The 17,791-nt window shown below is 41.5% G+C and overlaps 1 protein-coding gene across 7 annotated transcripts in view; it reads left to right on the top strand.

Moving 5' to 3' along the window:
- LOC105495194 (receptor tyrosine kinase like orphan receptor 1) overlaps positions 1-17,791 on the top strand; it is a 410,216-nt gene that overhangs the window by 159,282 nt on the left and 233,143 nt on the right. For 4 of the 7 annotated variants that reach the window (XM_011764488.3, XM_011764486.3, XM_011764484.3 and 1 more), the window contains one exon: positions 7,928-8,023. The exons of the other annotated variants lie outside the window; for them this stretch is intronic. The gene's annotated coding sequence lies outside the window, so the exon portion shown is untranslated. The remainder of the gene's footprint in view (positions 1-7,927; positions 8,024-17,791) is intronic. 7 annotated transcript variants of the gene reach the window in all.

Raw genomic sequence — 17,791 nt, 5'->3', positions numbered from 1 at the left:
GTTCCAAGTCGTATGGTGAAATCTTACACCTTCCTGCTCAGTTCTGCCTGGAACCTGCATCCTCCCTTTGTCCTGTGTATCTAAGCTGTCTACAATTCCTAGGGCCTGTTAGTCACTTCATAGCCATCTGGGTTATCAGATAGATGCTCACAGTGTATACTTGTCTTGGTGTCACAGTGCTTGTGTTTGAGTAACTCTTATTTTATTTAATAATGGCCTCAAAGTGCAAGAGTAGTGATGCTGGCATATTACTATGTTCTGTTTTATTATTATTATTGTTAATCTCTTACTGTTCCTAATTTATAAATTATACTTTATCACAGGTATGTGTGTATAGGGAAAAATAGTATATATAGGGTTCTGTACTATCCACGATTTCAGGCATCCACTGGGGTCTAGGAACGTACCCCTCCTTTGGATGAAGGGAAACTGCTATACTCATATTATCTACTCATAATAATGCCTACCTTACGTGCTTGCAGTGAGGATTAAATTAGGTAATATTTACAAAGCACCTAGCTCAGGGGCTGGCTCTGAGCCATCCAATATATAAAGCCAATATTATTAACCTCAGTTCCTGGCCTGTAGCAAGATCAGTAGACCCGAGGAGAATGAGCAAAGGGGAGGCTACCTGGCATGGGAGGAAGAGGTGGAAAAGGTGGAGGGTTGGTAGATAGGATTCTTGGCTGGCCTCTGGGGGCCCCAACTGAGTGGGAATGGAGAGGAAGTGGGTTGATGGAGTCCCATTATGTGCAGAAAGAGGGGACCTCTGCTTGGGTGGAAAATGAGGTTTAAAAAAGGCAGCACTCAGGTCTTGGCAAGAATAGCCCAGCCTCCCTTCCTTCAACCCATCTTCTGAACTGGAAAAAGGCTGTTGGGTGCTGTATGAGAGGTGAGGCCTACCGATGAGAGTCATCGTCATGTAAATTCTCTACCATCCTGGCTTGGTCGATAGCATTTCTACTGCCCCCAAAGCCAAGGAAGAATGATGCCCCTGATGGTTCTTCCCATTTAGAAGAAACTGCAGTTTACACACATTACCTTGTCTGGTTCTCAGATGTCCTCAAGTGATGTTATCATGATCTATCATTATTTTCCGTGCTTTATAGAAGGGAAAACAGTCCCAGAGGAGGTAGGTGACTCCTTTAGCCAGTAAGTAGCAGAGGCAGGATTTGAACCTGCATCCAGCCGATCCTGTTGCTCTTGCTGTAGAGGAGAGGCAGCGTATGGGTGTTCTCCCAGCTTGCTCGGTATTCATTCCATTGGTTTTTACCTGGAGCTCGAAGGCTGGAACTGGGTGGTGGAATGGCAGGTGTAGGGCCAGAGCTGGTAGAGTGAGTGGTGACAGTTCTGAGCCTTCTTTGCCCACCTGTCTGACAGCCCTTTATCTCTGTAATAATTGCCAAGAGACCTGAAAGATGCCTCTTCCCTTGCCAGTTGCAAGGCCTGAGATTGAGCCCAGGGATCTTGCCAGCCTTAATTGACTTGTGTTGAAAATTATAAGAACTGACCCTCTTTTTAATTTTCCCTAAATTAAACACTGTGGAAGGATCAAATGATGGAAAATGACCAAGAGTCCTGAGAAAGGATTATCCATCTGGCATCTGATGGAACTTAAGAGGCAGGGCAGCATAGTGGTGGTACCTGCTGCATCTTATAGCTGTGGGGCCTTGGCCAAGCTTCTGGACCTTTCACAGTGCATTTCATTTTCTTCTATGTAAAACAGGACTAATAATACTGGCCTCAAATGGTTGTGACAGTCACTGAGATTCTCCATGTTACTTGCATGGTACTAGGCAGGAGCTTAATCAGTGTCCCTTTACATCCCCAGAAGTGGGCTTAAATAGCCCAGTAGGAGTATCAAACCGTCACTCAAATGTCTGGCATGTAATAGGTGCTCAATAAGTATTTGCTGAATGAATAAGCGTGGTTGCTCTGCTCTCTTTCATAAGTTTTCCAACTCCATCACAGAAGAGTTAAGAGACCATTAGGATCTTGGCTTTTCATGGGCAGAGATACTAACATTTATTAAACACCAACTGCTTTATATGTTTCATTTAATTACAAGAATTCTGAAAAACTTTACTATGCCTGTATTTTAAATGAAGAAATTAGGGCATTGAGAGGTTCAGTGAGAAAAGCAAGGTCACCCAGCTAATTGGTGGAGTTGGGATCTGTAGGCAGAGCTGTGACTATATAGCCTGTGTTCCCACCAGCAAATGCCATGCAGTGTTGAACATACACATCCCAGGTGAGACATGCCCTCTGCCTGGACTGAACATGCAAGAGCCAGAGCAAGTTCCACACCTTTGTGTCTGGATGTGGGGTCAGTACAGCTTCTGCACAATGAGCCACGGTGAATGAGGAAGTACAGAGAAGCAGGGTGAGGGCTGATGGGAGCCCCAAGGCTCGGGAGCTGGACTGTGTCTCAGCCTCAGCCTCCAGCTAGCTGCTGCTTTGCAGGTGCAGGATTCAGTTTGGGTTCTGGGTGGTGGTGAGGAGCTATATGAAGGAGAGCAATAAAGCAGTGATAAACATCCCTCATGGTAAATCCCCTATGGTGAACATAAGGGATTCGATGATAAGAATGAGGTCAAGATCCTGTGGGTGAACTCCACTGGTATGGACTTGGGTGGCCGGCATGGAGCAAGAGGCCTTGAGCTTCCCAATGAGGGCCTGACTCTGAGCTAGACTCCCCTGGTTTGGAACTGAGTCATACCACTCACCCTCTGTGTGACTTTGGACAGAGACTTACACTCATTAAGGCTTACTTACACTCATTAAGTTTGCTCATCTGTTAGGTGGGCATGATCCTGGTGACTCCAGCCTCCTGGACTTGCTGTGTGGATCAAAATGGTGTCAGGCCTATACAATCTTCAGCATAGCACCTGGCTGCTGTAGTAAGTGTATGACAAATGTTAGGTGCTATCATTGACAAAAAGGCCACATTTTACCCTCAACTTCACTTATTTCCTAAATGGATCCTATGGGATGGTTCTGACAGATAAAAGTGTTTACCAAATTCTTACCTCCTAACTTAGACTTGCAAGGACTGCTAGGCAGAATCTAATTTAATACTTATTTAAATGTAACAGAAAGAAAACACTTGGGTTGGCTTTGGCAGGGTTTCCCTTTTTTAAAAAAAGTATATTTTACAATTTTGGCTTTTGAGATATCAGGGTCCTGAGGGACAGACAGCCTATGTCTAATGTTGGCCTGAAAAGATCCTGTAAGAGACAGGTCTATGGGGTCAAATTGGCCTTTCAGACTGAGCCTGCCATAGATTTTCTGAGGATTTAGACGATGTGAAGGGGAGTTAACCCATCCCACACTGTAAATTATTTTTTCAAAGGAAGGATGAGGGAGCCAAGAAACAATTTATCATACTTCTTTTACATTTTGACTCGGCAAGAATTTAGCAATCTGCCATCCATCTCCAGCTTTGTTTGATTTGGGAGAATTTTTTTTTTTTTTTTTTTGGTAGAAGGGAGAATGATTATAAACCAAATGTTGAAAAGTAGCCTGTTGGTTTTTCGGTGCAGTGTAAAATATGGTTCAGTAATTCATTGTCCAGCCTCCCTCCCCTACCATCACCACCACCAAAGAAACAAAAACTAATGTCCATGTTCCTGGACAGCAAGAGTTAATTTTCAGCCTTTGGTTAGGAAAACAGAATGGAGGGAACTTCATGAACTTTATGCTTATAACTTAGTTCTGCAAGCCCAGGAGATCATTGGTCAGCATCAGATGAGCTAAGATGCAGTTCTGCAGCTGCTGAAGACCAGGTCCTGTTGACAAATACATTTGTCTTCAAAATTTAGCACAAACAGTTGAACAGTTGAAAATGCTATACTCTCAAAATACAACGAGGAATAGAAGTGTTCCTGAAGGGGGCATAGAACTTAATAATATTGATGAGGATGATGATGATTAGAACTTTATAATATTGATGAGGATGAGGATGGTGATTAGAACTTACTTACATTGATGATGATGATAATGATTACAATTTTGTACTATTGGTGATGATGATGGAAGAGGAGTAGGAGTAATTGCCATGTATGCAGCATTTATGCCAGTAACTTTCTGTACCTTATTTAATCATCATAACAGCAAATACCTGTTTGAAGTAGATTTTTAAAGTCTCATTTAATAAATATGGTAGGGAAAGGTCTCTGATATTAAGCATTTTGCCCAAGTCTACGGAGAAGTGAGTAGATAAGCATGAATTCAGATGCAGATCTGCACTTTCAAAGACTGTGCTCGAAACCCTGATGCTACAGTACTGTCCAGTGAATAAAGCAATATGGAAGGAAATCACTAGAATATAGTGTCATGTACGTTAAAACAATGGTGTCCAAGGGCTCACCTTTGACTGCAATGCTGGGCAGGGTCTCCTAGAGGAGGTTCCACTTAACGTTGGGCCTGGGGGGCGAGTGAGCAGGAGTTTCCACTAGTGAGGAAGGGGAGTGAAGGATTTGCCAGCAGAGGGCACAGCCTGTGCCAAGGTACAGCTAATGGGAAGTCAGAGACAGGGTGAAGTGGTCAGGTTAATTGTAGAGGGTGGCACAGATCAGGCCTAGGTGTGCTGAACTAAGTAAAATCAAATTTCTCTAATGGAAACCCCCAAAAGTGGTTAAAACACAACCTCCCTCTAATCATTTACCACATGGTTTTTAAATTCTGTGGTTAGTTTACCAAGAAGGCCTCTTAGGATTATATATAATGTCCACATACTTGATTACTGAGAAAGGAAACCAAGACTATATTTAATCACAAACTGTACAGTGTCAGAAAAAGTCCTGCTACCCTGTCTTGTCACTATCCTGAGTGGCAGTAATTTATAGCTTGAAACAGCAGCTGGAGCAGGAAGGAGCCTTTAAAGCAGTCACATTTGTTGGTTAACTTTGGTTAACCCAGAGGTCAAAAGCAGTTTCTGTCTAGCACATTAGATAACTTTTGAAATGTTTGACATATTGCAGGTAGCATTACCGGAACATCCACACTTGTGATAAAAGGAGTTATTTATGAGGTAGCTGTGGTTTCCAATGTAAAGGAGAAAAAAAGTCCTGTAAATTATGAAAGCTTTGGTAACAGTCCCAAGTTGGATGCTGCTGGCCTTTCTGAGAGGGTGAAAGGGAGATTAGACAGGAATAAAATGGGAAAGTCCATTTAAGTACACACTGGCATCCCAGTGGCATTACCTGCTGATTGAAAGACCATTATGGAGAAAGGATTAATGCCTTCAGCCTTCCCATTAGTTGTCTTTTATGTCATGAGTTGCTATGAAGAACTGTACTACTGGTGCTTTCCAGCTGACCTGGTATTGTCCAGAAATAAGTGAAAAAGATCTATTGGTTCCAAACACATTATTGCAGAGCACTTGTAATCTATTCATTTTCTGCCTTGGTTTATCAAAGCTAGGAAAGGGATGCTCTGAAGTGAAAAGGTAGAGACCTCAGATTCAGCTGCTTTCTGAGGTCTCTCCTCTTCTGCTACAGAACAGTCATTGTGGTATTTAATAATAAAATGCATGCTTTGGGGGGAATAATGACTTTTCTAAAACACCCTTACCTGAAATGCTTGAAGGTTTTGCTGGAATGCTAACTTTCCAGCATTTAAAGAATATATGACTAAGTTAAGAATTATGTTTTAATGCATGAAAGTTGAAGTTAATTGGAGAGAAAGAAATGTATTTTATTTTATTTTATTTTTTGAGACGGAGTCTTGCTCTGTCACCCAGGCTGGAGTGCAGTGGCGCGATCTCGGCTCACTATAAGCTTCGCCTCCCGGGTTCACGCCATTCTCCTGCCTCAGCCTCCCAAGTAGCTGGGATGACAGGCGCCCACCACAACGGCCGGCTAATTTTTTTGTATTTTTAATAGAGACGGGGTTTCACCGTGTTAGCCAGGATGGTCTCGATCTCCTGACCTCATGATCCGCCCACCTCGGCCTTCCAAAGTGCTGGGATTACCATTAGATGCTTTTCTTCTTCCTTCTTTCCTTCCTTGTCTACATTCAAGTCACACACCACATGATGTAGTGATCTGGGAACTGGCCTTGGAATAACACATCCTGCCGATGCCATTTTTAGCTAGAGATCTGGGGCAGGTGATGTTACCCTTCTGAGCACTTTTCTTAGCTCCTTGTAAGGTTGCTATCAGGAACAAATGAAGTTCTGTGTATAAGAGTCCTCTGAACATTTGCAAAGTACTGAGCAGATGTACCGTGGTGAATATAAATTCCCTGAGGGCAGGGGCCGTCTCTGATTTAGGCCTCTTCATATTGCCATTACCAAACACAGGGCCGTTTGTTGACTCAATGAGGCAATCAGCCAGTAGACAACTTTATCTCATCAATATCCCAGTTTTATTATGTGTCCAGTGTGTTTCCTGTCTGGAGCTTTGATAGTTTTTAGAGCTAGAAGCCAGTGATATGGTTTCTCAATTAGGAGATGTCTGATAATTGGCCAAGGAAATGGGCCAAGATGTTATTAATTTTCTGCTTCCTTCACTTGACTATATGCTCCTCCAGGCCAGGGGTCATGTCTCATTCATCTTTCTATCTCTTAGTGACTGAGCTTAGCACAATGTTTTGCACTTCTCAGTGAGCAGGCAGTGCTTCTGGATGGAATGTTCAGTGGCCCTGGGCCGTCCTTTTACTGCCATCCCAGACCCATTGCCACTCCCTGTTCTGAAATGAGATCTGAACTTCAGCAGGTTTGTGGACTTGCTCTTCCTCCATTCTAGGAATACCCTACCAGGTACCTACACTGCGAGAAGGACCCTTCTACATTCTGCAGTGAGTTCATTGCATAATGTCTGTTGCCCACTTTAGAGCGCAGACATCCTTCTAACTTCTGCAGATGTCATTGAAGTTTTTTTTTTTTTTTTGTAATTATATGGCTGAATCATTTACACATGTGTGGTGACCACATCTCATCTTCTAGTGCAAGCTGCTCTGGATAGCCATCTTGGGCGTGGCTGGCTCAGAGAAGTGAGTGGTCCTAACATTGAATAGAGAAAGGAAGGAGCCACACTGGCAGTACAGTTGTAAATCAGAGCCTGAAGGTGCTTTTGGGAAATGAGGGTTATCTGAACCTAGAGGCAAGAAATATGTCACAGAAGGAAGTTAATAATTTCATTCGTGTGTTTTTAGTGTCCATGTGACATGGATTGCAAAGGAGGAGCCTACTGAGTCTGTAAATGTTGATTAGTTACTTGTTCCAGTGTTTATATAGTTCCTGTTGCTGTAGAGCCCATGTAGACAGGCATTTAGACTTGATCACACATTCAGAAGGTTCACAGTTGGTCTACTACAGTGCTCTTCTGCCTAAATACCACCAGATTCTCCCTAGCCCTCCTTCCAAATCCTGGCTCCCTCTTCTGTTTCTAGTCTCAGCTGAGATTTTACATCCTCAGAGAAGCCTTCCTTGATACCCCCAGAGAATATATAGTTGGCCCCCCATATCCATGGGTTCTGGATCCACGTATTCAACCAACATCAAATGGAAAATATCAGAAAAAAAATGTGTCTGTGCTTTACCTGAGCAGAATTTTTTCTTCTTGTTATTCCCTAGACAATACAGTATAGCATCTATTTACACAGCACTTACATTTTATTAGGTATTATGAGTAATCTAGAGATGATTTAAAGTATACAGGAGGATATGCATAGGTTATATTGCATATACTAAGCCATTTTATATCAGGGTCTTGAGCATCCATAGATTTTGGTATCTGAGGGGATCCTGGAACTAATCTCCCAAGATACTGAAGGATGACTGTATCTGGCTTGGTGTACCAGAGCTCCCTGCACCTCCCCTTAGTGGCTTTCCCCACACTGAGCACCATTTATGGTCATTACCTTTTTACTCAAGGCTCCTTGAGGCCTGAGTGTACCCACTTACTCCCCACTGTATTCCCAGTGCCTTGCAGAGGGAGTTGCTTCATAAAGACTGACTGGATTGCTGTTCAATGAAATCTCCATGAAGCTCATAATATTAATCACATCTTTCACTAAGGTAGGTTTCAAATTTTTGTTTGTCCTTGTAATTATTTTGTTTTAATTTAAAAAAATTGGAATTTAGCCTGGGTGCAGTGGCTCATGCCCGTAAACCTAGCACTTTGGGAGGCCAAGGCAGGAGGATCGCTTCAGCCCTGGAGGTCGACACCACCCTGAACAACATAGGGAGACCCTGTCTCTACAACAAAACAAAATAAAACAAATAGTCAGGTGGGGTGGCACATGCCTGTAGCCCCAGCTGCTCGGGAGGCTGAGGTGAGAGGATTGCTGGGGCCCAGGAGGTGGAGGCTGACGTGAGCAGTGATCGTGCCACCGCACTGCAGCTTGGGTGACTGAGGGAGACCCTGTCTCAATAAATAAATAAATAAACATAAAAATTGGAATTTTACTAAGGAGCAAATTTCTGCTTTAAATTCATTTCATATAATACCCTGGGTCATTGTCTGAAGGAAGAAGGGTCAGGTTGATTTCCAGAATGCCCAAATCACTCCTTAAATTTCTGAACCAATTGAGAAGCAGTTGTCTTTGCCAGATTCTTTTATTGCGGCTGGCAGTGGTTTCCAACCTTTGCTGCACATTAGAATCATGTAGGCATCTTTTAAAAATCCCCATGCCCAGGTCAGCTTTAAACCAGTGAAATCAGATATATGGGGACGAGAGCATATTTTGAGGATCCTAGGTGATCCTAATGTGCAGCAAAGTTAAGGAATACAGGAGTATGGATTATTTTTTCAAGAGGGTGGTATGCCAGGTATACAGCCCCTAAGTAGTAAAAACTTTGCTTATTTTCCTGAAATCTAGAGGAACAAAAGTTAAATACTTTTGGAGAACACATTCTACATTCTATTTTAATGAAAAAATTTCCAGGCATGTCAGAAACAATGTTATTCACAAAAAAACAATGAAGTTAAAAGGAATACAAATGCAAGGAAAGTATCTACCTAATGGGCTTCTACAGTATAGTTCAAAGTATGTGCTTTGGATTTGCATTCTGATTTTACAGTTCACCAGCTGTGTTACCTTGAATAGGGAACATTATACCTCTCTGAAACATGCAAAAATAGGGATGAAACCACCTATCATGGAGGGGTATTATAAAGATTAGAAAGGATGTCCTTGGAGGATCTTATTCTTAATGTTGGCTCCATTTCTCCTTCTGTTTCCTGCATGTTTTGAGTTAATGCATTCAGCTTTCTTTCCTAAACCTGTCACCACAGACAAGTCTGCTACAAGGATCTCTGAAGTTTAGAGAGATTGACTTCGCCAAGTACTTTCTCAGTTCCCAGGGATGATTCATGCAGTGGGTTTCTACACTCATTTTCTTGTAAAGGAAGAAACATGAGTGGGAAGGGAGGAAGTTAGGAGTTGGACCTGAGTATCCTGCATACAGGAGTGTCTGAAATTGCACTGTTGTGATCTGTCGATCTTTTAGGAAGAGTTGGATGATGATTTTCTGGCTCTGTAGTGACTCATGACAGGGAAGGCAGGTTTTTATTCATTCAGTCATTTGATCAACAACTACATGCCAGACCAAGAAGTATCAGGTTATACCATTTTTCACTCTAAAGAACCAGGGGTCCTTAAGTAAAAAGGCTAATTCCACGGTTTGGGCAGGGAAGGTATAAATTAAACCTGGAGCACTTTGTTGTACCAGAAAGTATGCAAACATGATCAGTGATGTCAAGAAGACAGAGAGAAACCAGCTTAAAGATCTTCTGCTGGCCATATCTGGGACAATTTGAGTAATGGAATCAATAAGGACAGCAATGGATTATAAGCCATTGAATAAAATATGAAGCCACAAGTCTATTCTGTGACAGGTAGGTAAGTATGTAGATAGATAGATAGATAGATAGATAGATAGATAGATAGATAGATAGATAGATAATGTGGAGGAAAGGAAAGGGCTCTTCCTTACAGTGTAATGCCAACTGACATATGTGACATGTGATATATGTGGAGGAAGTAGTGAATTTGTAAAGTCATCATTTTGCAACCCTAGAATTGTTGGGCAAAAATCATCAATGGATGTTAAATCGAGAGAGAGAGAGGTTGATAAGGAACAGGATATTTGCATGGGTTAAAGTATCTCCCCACATATTGCTTATTGGCTAAGACTGGGCAAATGGTAACTATCCAGTGGAGAAAATGGACAACATCTCAGCCAGATGATCAGGTTAATAACACGAATCAGAAGCAGATGGACATCATGAGGCATCCACGTGTCCAGATGCAGGTTCGTGATGCACTGGGAAGGGCACAGCATCATTTGTGTAGTATTCTGACCAACATCGCATAACCTGAATTTAATCAGGAGGAAGTATCAAGCAAACTGAGTGAAGAACATTCCTCATAATAACTGTCCTGTATTTGTCATAGGCCAGTGTCATGAAAAGCAAAGGCTGAGGAACTGTTCCAAGTTAAAGGAGACTAAAGAGACATGGTCACTAAATGCAATAGGTCACCCTGGACTGGGTTTTGTGCTGGAGGGTAGACAAAAAAATGCTCTGAAGTACATTATTGAAACAATTGAAAAAACTGGGATATGGCCTCTGGATTAGATATATATAAATATTATACACATATATTTAAAAATACCTACTGAAATATTAAGGGGCAAAGGGATATGGTATATGCAACTTATTCTTTAGTAGTTCAGAAAAAATAAATATACACACAGAATGATATAGCTGTGCTGAAATGTTGAAATTGACAAGTCTGGGTAGATAAAGGGTATATAGGAGCTGTCTGGATTACTCTGGAGTTGTCTCGATTGTTCTCTAAATTTGAAATAATTTCAAAGTAAAAGGTTTTTTAAGTATTGGAGTATAGTAAATAAGTGGAACCCAGCTGTCTGCCACCACTTAGCTGTCTTAACTTTGGACAAGTCACTGAGCCTTGATAATCCTCAGTTTCCTTGTCTTTCAAGTGGGGACAACATAATACCAGTTCTTTTTGCATTACAGGGTTGTGTGCACGACAGGCTTTCTAACTGCAAAGATGTATATACATAGTTGTGACATTTTCATCTAAACCCTTCCATACCTCCAGGGCTTTGTATTGATCATAAGGCTTTGTTTCCTTCTATATATTAGACACATGTTTATAAACCATGAGGAAATGATACTACTACTACCGGTACCATTAATAATAACATCCTGGCTAGCCTTAAAAAATAATAATCATATCTAACACTTACATAGTACTCCAGCTTGAATAATACTTATGAGCTTCTGGGTGCCAGACACTGTTCTAAGTACTTTACATGCATTATCTCATTTAACCCTTACAAAATTATCTCCATTTTACAGAGGAGGAAACTGTGGCAGGAAGAGGAGGCAGAGTGAAGTTTCAAATTCAGGCATTCTACTCTCAGTTTATACTCTCAACCAGAGCCCTCCAGTGAAACCTTTATCTCCTGTTCCCAGCACCCTGCCTGGCACGGTCTGGTGCAGACCTGATAAATGTCTATAGAATGAATGGTGGGAAAGAGTGTTTAGAAAGTGTAAGGGCTCTGCAACTAGAAGGACCTGACCTAGAATCTTCACTCTTTCTTCAGTCTCTACATTCAGCTTTTCTGAGCCTTGGTTCCCATGTTTGATAAGAACAATCTTGGCAGAGAAGAGGTATTCAACAAATGGTCATGATTCTTCTTCTCCTTCTCCTTTATCTTTTTGTCCTTATCTTTCCTTCTGAACATTTCCTTGTATATAATGTTAATACTAGTTTTAACCAGGTGTTTCTCCTCTCTTGTGTCTATTATGATTTTTATGTACCATTTTGTTTTCATACTTGTGATGACTTATTTTACTTAAGTGCCTCCATTTAGATTTTCTTGAGGACAAGAGCCACGCCATTTTCATCTTTGTGTGCTTATTGCTCTGTATGATGCATGGCCTTAGGAGCAGAGCCATTGCTAGCCCATCTCTCACTTTGGTGAAATTTAGAGAAAGGCAATTCCTTTTAGAAAAAGCTTTGCAGGGAGGAGAACTGGTCAGCAGATACCTGCATGTCAAGAAAAGGCACCCTGTCCTTGGAGGGTCACATTTCTCTGTTAGGAGGCACAGCTTGGCAAGTGAAGCTATATTCTACCTCGTACTCTTCCCCACCGCTGGGCATTTTGTGTAATCTACAAAATAAACGATTAAGTGGGCTTGGCATGGTGGCTCATGCCTGCAATTCCAGCACATTGGGAAGCTGAGGCCAGAAGATCATATGAGTCCAGGAGTTCGAGAGCAGCTTGGGCAATACAGTGAGACTCTATCTCTACAAAAAATAATAAAATTAACCAGGCATGGTGGAGCGTGACAATTGTCCCAGCTACTCAGGAGGCTGAAGTGGGAGGATCACTTGAGCCCAGGAGGTAGAGACTGCAGCAAGCTGGGATTACACCACTGCACTCCAGCCTGAGCAACAGAGCAAGATCCTGTCTTTAAAAAAAAAAAAAAAAAAAGATTAAGTGCAGCAGCCATGCCTATGAGCTACTCAGGACATGTTGAATGAATGAATAGGTACACAGTTGACACCTCCTTCCTGGATTCTTTTATCTGTTCAGACTTCAGACTCCCATTGTGCCACAACTCACTCAGCCAGAGAGATGATACCGAGGCTGCTTGTTGAACTGTGGGAATGGTTGCTCCTCTGTAGTAATCTTTGAGCGAAGCCCAAGAGAGGGCTAAACCTCAGCCCAGGCACTGACACCCAAACTCAAATTACCCTTCCCAGGTTAGAGCAATTGGTCTCAGCTTGGATACAGCTCAGGACAAGCCTTGACAGCCTTGGTCTTTAAGAAGTCCGTAGAGGCATCCGGCTCCACTGGTCCCTCACCAGTGTGGTCTCCAAGTCCTTCCTGGAGAGCCACTCTCCCCAGGCCCAGGAAGGGAAAAAAGCTAATTTGGTAACTGCTGGCATTACCAGAGCAGATACCCAGTGAAAGCTCTGTCTCTGCAGGCTGGAGGTGGAGCCACGTGGTTTACTGCTCCCACCCCCAAGCTGGCTGCTCACATTTGCAGAAAGAACCTTGACTTTGTCATTTGATTATAGGTAGAGGCATTCCTGCTTTTCACTTGTGATTTATTATTGTTCTTTTTCCATTAAAATAATTTTCTTCTAAGATAGCAAAGTACTAAGTATTTATTATAGAAAAGTTATGATAATGCAAACAAAAAGAAAAGAAAGAAACCAGTAATGCAGCTCAGACATAATCACTGTAAACACCAGAGTTTATTCTTTCAGTCTCTCTTTTCCCCCCATGCACACAGGCACACACACATATACACACATACACAACATAGCATCACCTTCATTTACTCATTGCATTTTGGAAACTTCATTCATTGCTTGGAAATTTAGAGATGATATTGATTTGTGAAAGCAGTTGAATGATCAAGGAATATAAAGTATTATTAACATGTTGGGAATGGAGGTGAGATTATACCTTAAATTCCACAGATATATACTTCTAGTCTCTCATGCCTGAAATAAACTTGCTGGAATGTGAGCCTTTTATGCCAAGCATTTAATACACAAAGAACCTACTTCCCAGGAGATTGGCTGAACCAAGCACGTTGTATTCCATCTTTATGATGAAATACAGATTTTCCATTAAAAGAAAAATCTCTTCCTTTCAGAAGGTTGAAAAAGATGATACTTACAAAAAAGGGAAGAAGAAAAAAAAAGAATCCCAGCTGGTTAAATTTAGGGCGCTGAAAGAGATCCAATTGGCAGATAATCCCTGGCCATGGGCCCACAACATTTTCATTTGATTGTGCATTGGATACATTTTCATTCATTTTAAGCCCTTGCCTTTCAGTATTTTGTCCCTTGGAGACAGGCAATCTAGTATCAATAGCTCTCTTAGCCTACGTCAAATGGTTTGATTTACTTAAGTGGTCTATTTCGTTATTCCAGTAAGGAGGAACTTGTATTTGTTGATGCATTTCTGAGAATGCTTGTGCAAAGAAAGGCTGAGATTCTAACCATTTTTCTTCTGTCCTCTCAGTGGTTGCCTTGTTTTAAATGGAAAGACGTTAGATAAAATGGTGAGCGTGGTTCATGGGATGAGGGTGCTCTGGATACAGAGTCAGGAGACCTGGCTTCTCACCCAGTTCTGATGCTGACCTCATGGATACAGCCTTGGCCAAATCTCCTAATTGCCGTGGGCCTTAATTTCCTTGTCTGAAAAGTTGGGATAATCATCTCTTCTCTGCTTTTCCCACAGGGGTGTTATAAGGATAAAATGACCTAACTCAGTGTCTCTCAACCTCTCTTACATATAAAAATTACCTGGGGAGGTGTTAAAAAAAATACCTTTTGTTAGGCCCCACCCAGACCAATTAGAATCCTGGGCTTTGATAATTTTTTTTCTATCCCAGGAGATTATATTGTGGAAGAAGGGTTGAAAATCATCGAACATCAAGGAGATAATACACTGGAAGGCCTGAGAATGTAAATTATGAGAAAAGATTAAAACGACCCACATGAGTATGGTCCTCTGTAGTTTTCGAATGATGTCACTTGAAGACTTGTTAAGGGTCTATAAGGCAGTGGACTTCAAACTTTTTTGACTGTTAAACTAAAAAAAAAAAAATCTCGTTATACACATGCAATAACATGTAAATACACTCAGTCCCATGTAAATACAGCTTTCACGGAACAAGACTTTCTGTGTGTGATTCACTCTAATATTTTTTCTTATTTTCTATTTCATTGCAGTTTAAACTAGTCCATTTCATTTCTTTCATTGTATGCAGGTGCAGAGCCATGGAATTGATTTAATGATCTGTTGTACAGTCCCCTGACCTATAGTCTGAAAAACACTGATGAAGAGATGGCCTATTTCTGGGGAGCAGGCTCACCCATTGTTTAATGTTGATTCCTTCTAGTTCCAGAATCAGTCTACTGTTGCCTGGGTCGACTTTCCCACTCTCCCTCCCTTTTATACCTTTACTTGCTACATCAAACATACCCAGCAGGGTTGTCCTGGTTCTACACTTATTCGGCCCTTAATAGGGTGACTTACAGCCTTGCCTTCTCTTCCACATTCTAATCGCTGAAGTGATAGACCTTAAACATTATACTTTATTCCTCACATGAGATTTGTGAAACAAATTCAAGACATGTTGTCAATTGAATTACATATAGTTTACTAAATAGATTCTTAGCAAAAATACAAGAAGGTGCAGTTCATAGGTTGTGCTAGCTGCAACATGATGCTAGTGATAATTTTGGTCCCTGCACTTTGGAGAACTGGGGAGCCCCCAGGCCAGATCGTAGAGGAATCATCTCCCTCTTGTTCTGCCCAGATCTTTTCTTCCATGCTTCCTGGTCCTCCTAGGCAATTGTGCTATTAGAAGTAAGTTTGTTTCAGCTATAGAGAATTCCCAGCTTCTCTCTTGCACTCATTAAAGTTTGGCTGTCATAGCTCAGACACATCCTCTGTGACATTTCTTTATCCCTGGCTTGGTACTGCTTCTGTTGGCTGGTGTGTGGCTCTGGGCAGGTGCTTGAGGCTCATCGTTCTCTCTCAGGACACACACTGTAATATTCAACCTAATCAAATAGCTATTGGTTCCTTCTCTCTGCTTTACTGCCAAGGAGACTAGAAGGTTTAGGTATAAATTTGGGCAGGAAGAGAACATCTTCCAGGTATAACTATCTCTGAAAACTTCCCCCAGCTTTTTTCCCGAATGTCCGTTTAATCAGTTTTATGTCTGCTTAATTTATGCTATATTGCCTCTAACTTTGTTTGACAGTGGCACGGAATCAAATATATTCAAGTTAAAAAAATGTTTCTGTGGTGTACAACATGATGTTTTGATATATAGGGACAGTGTGGAATGGCTAAATCAATTTTCAGCATATACTAATTGAGCATATACCTCAACTTTTCTTTTTGTCATGTACTTTTTAAGGCAATCTTTGAAGAACGATATTATAATTTCCACTATATAAAGGAAGTAACAGAGGCTCAGAGAGGTGAGACGATTTGTATGACTATTAAACGTCAGAGGTAGGATTTGAATTCAGGTCTTTAGATTCTAAATCATGGCCTCTTTCTTCTACATCCAGGCTCTGTATATCTGTGACAGGCACAGGTCATCCTTGCTTCCTTAAGGCATATTGGATCCAAGACAGAAAAACTGGTACAAAGGATACCCTAATGCCGGGCATGATCTTGTCAAGGGTTGAGGTGGTGGATACCACCATATGCCTGGCTCCTAACAGGGGGAATAAGCCTTCACCAGACCTCTGACCCTTCTGAAGCCATACCTTTCACAGTCAGGTTTGCCTGAAGCTACCATAATTCACCAACATACCAAATCTTTCCTGGCAGTGGCGGCTGAATTAGGCTGGGAAGGGAATCTTGTGAAAAAATAGATCTACTTCTCCTGACCCATGCTCTCCAGGGGATTCAGGGAGTCCTCTCTCAGACGGCTGTCTCGGTTCCACGGTGATAGGCATCCTGAGTAAATACTCTGATAGACTAAACACACGTTGCCCATGTTGGCCCAGGAGCAGCAGTCCGGGAGCGCGCCCAGTAGAGTCCCCTGTGCGGCAGCCCAACTTGTTAATCATTGCTCTGGCAGGCTAGCCAGAATGGGGATATTTAGCTTGGGGCTTATGCATTACCGTCTATGCTAATATGGCATTCTTAGAACTATAATTTCCGTTCTGACCTCTATGGACACTCCTTATAGAGAACACAGACATAAAACAATTCTTGAAATGTCAGGAAGAAATTGCATCTAATGGAGGGTACCTCTGCCAAGGAAAACATACTTCAGTGTTAAAGCATTCCCATCCAAACAGGGAAATTTGAAAACTGCTCTTGGATCTGCATTGAAGCCTGAGCATTTTTCCATGCCCTTTAATAACCTGTAATGTATGTACCAGCCAACTCTACTGCAGGCTCCCCACCAACCAAGAGGGCTTACTGTGAAGGAGGTAGGGTGGCTGGCAGGTGATAGTTGAGACCTGTGTGAGCTGGTGTCAGCTAGAAGACCTTCCTGGGGGCTAAAGCAAGAAGATTTATAATGGGAACAGATACCATATGCCATAATGTCCTGCCTGCATCTGTTACAGTGAAGAATATGATCCCCAGTTGGGTCTTGAACCCTTAGCCCTCCTGATACCCGATACCAATGAAGCATATCCTCCACCCTTTAGGATTTCATATTAGGAGACACACAATCCGTCTTCTAAAATCACGCTGGTGAACAGATACCACTTAGTAATAATAATATTATATTGCTAATAGTTGCTGTCATTATGAGTGTTTATAATATTGCCAGGAATAAATACTTTACCTAAATTATCTCATTTTTACCCTGTCAATAACACTGCATTGGGTACTGCTATTTTCTCCATTTTACAGAGAAAACTGCAGTACAGAATCGTTAGATAACTTGGCTAAGGTCACACAGGTAGTGAGTGACTGACCTGGAATTTTAAATTGATTTAGCCATTCCACACTGTTCTAGACCTGTACAAGTTGATCCCCTGAAATAACAAAACAAACAAACAAAGAAATTATCTTATCCTTTACACATTTCTATTTTATGTAGATGTTTTACAATAGATACTGTATAATAGTACAGAACTTCTTGTATGTAAGTCCTGAATAAATAAACATACATATATAATGGAGGTTTGTGGTCCATTTTTTTGTTTGTTTTACTAATTTACAAACAGATTTGGAGATTGCTGTACTTAACTACAAAGTTCAATGGAAAGAAGAGAGTTTCATTTCCTGATAATATTATGG

The sequence above is a fragment of the Macaca nemestrina genome, chromosome 1, assembly GCF_043159975.1.
Source record: "Macaca nemestrina isolate mMacNem1 chromosome 1, mMacNem.hap1, whole genome shotgun sequence".
NCBI lineage: Eukaryota > Metazoa > Chordata > Mammalia > Primates > Cercopithecidae > Macaca > Macaca nemestrina.
Note: the sequence above shows the minus strand (reverse complement) of the source record. Positions and strands in the feature narration are given on the sequence as shown.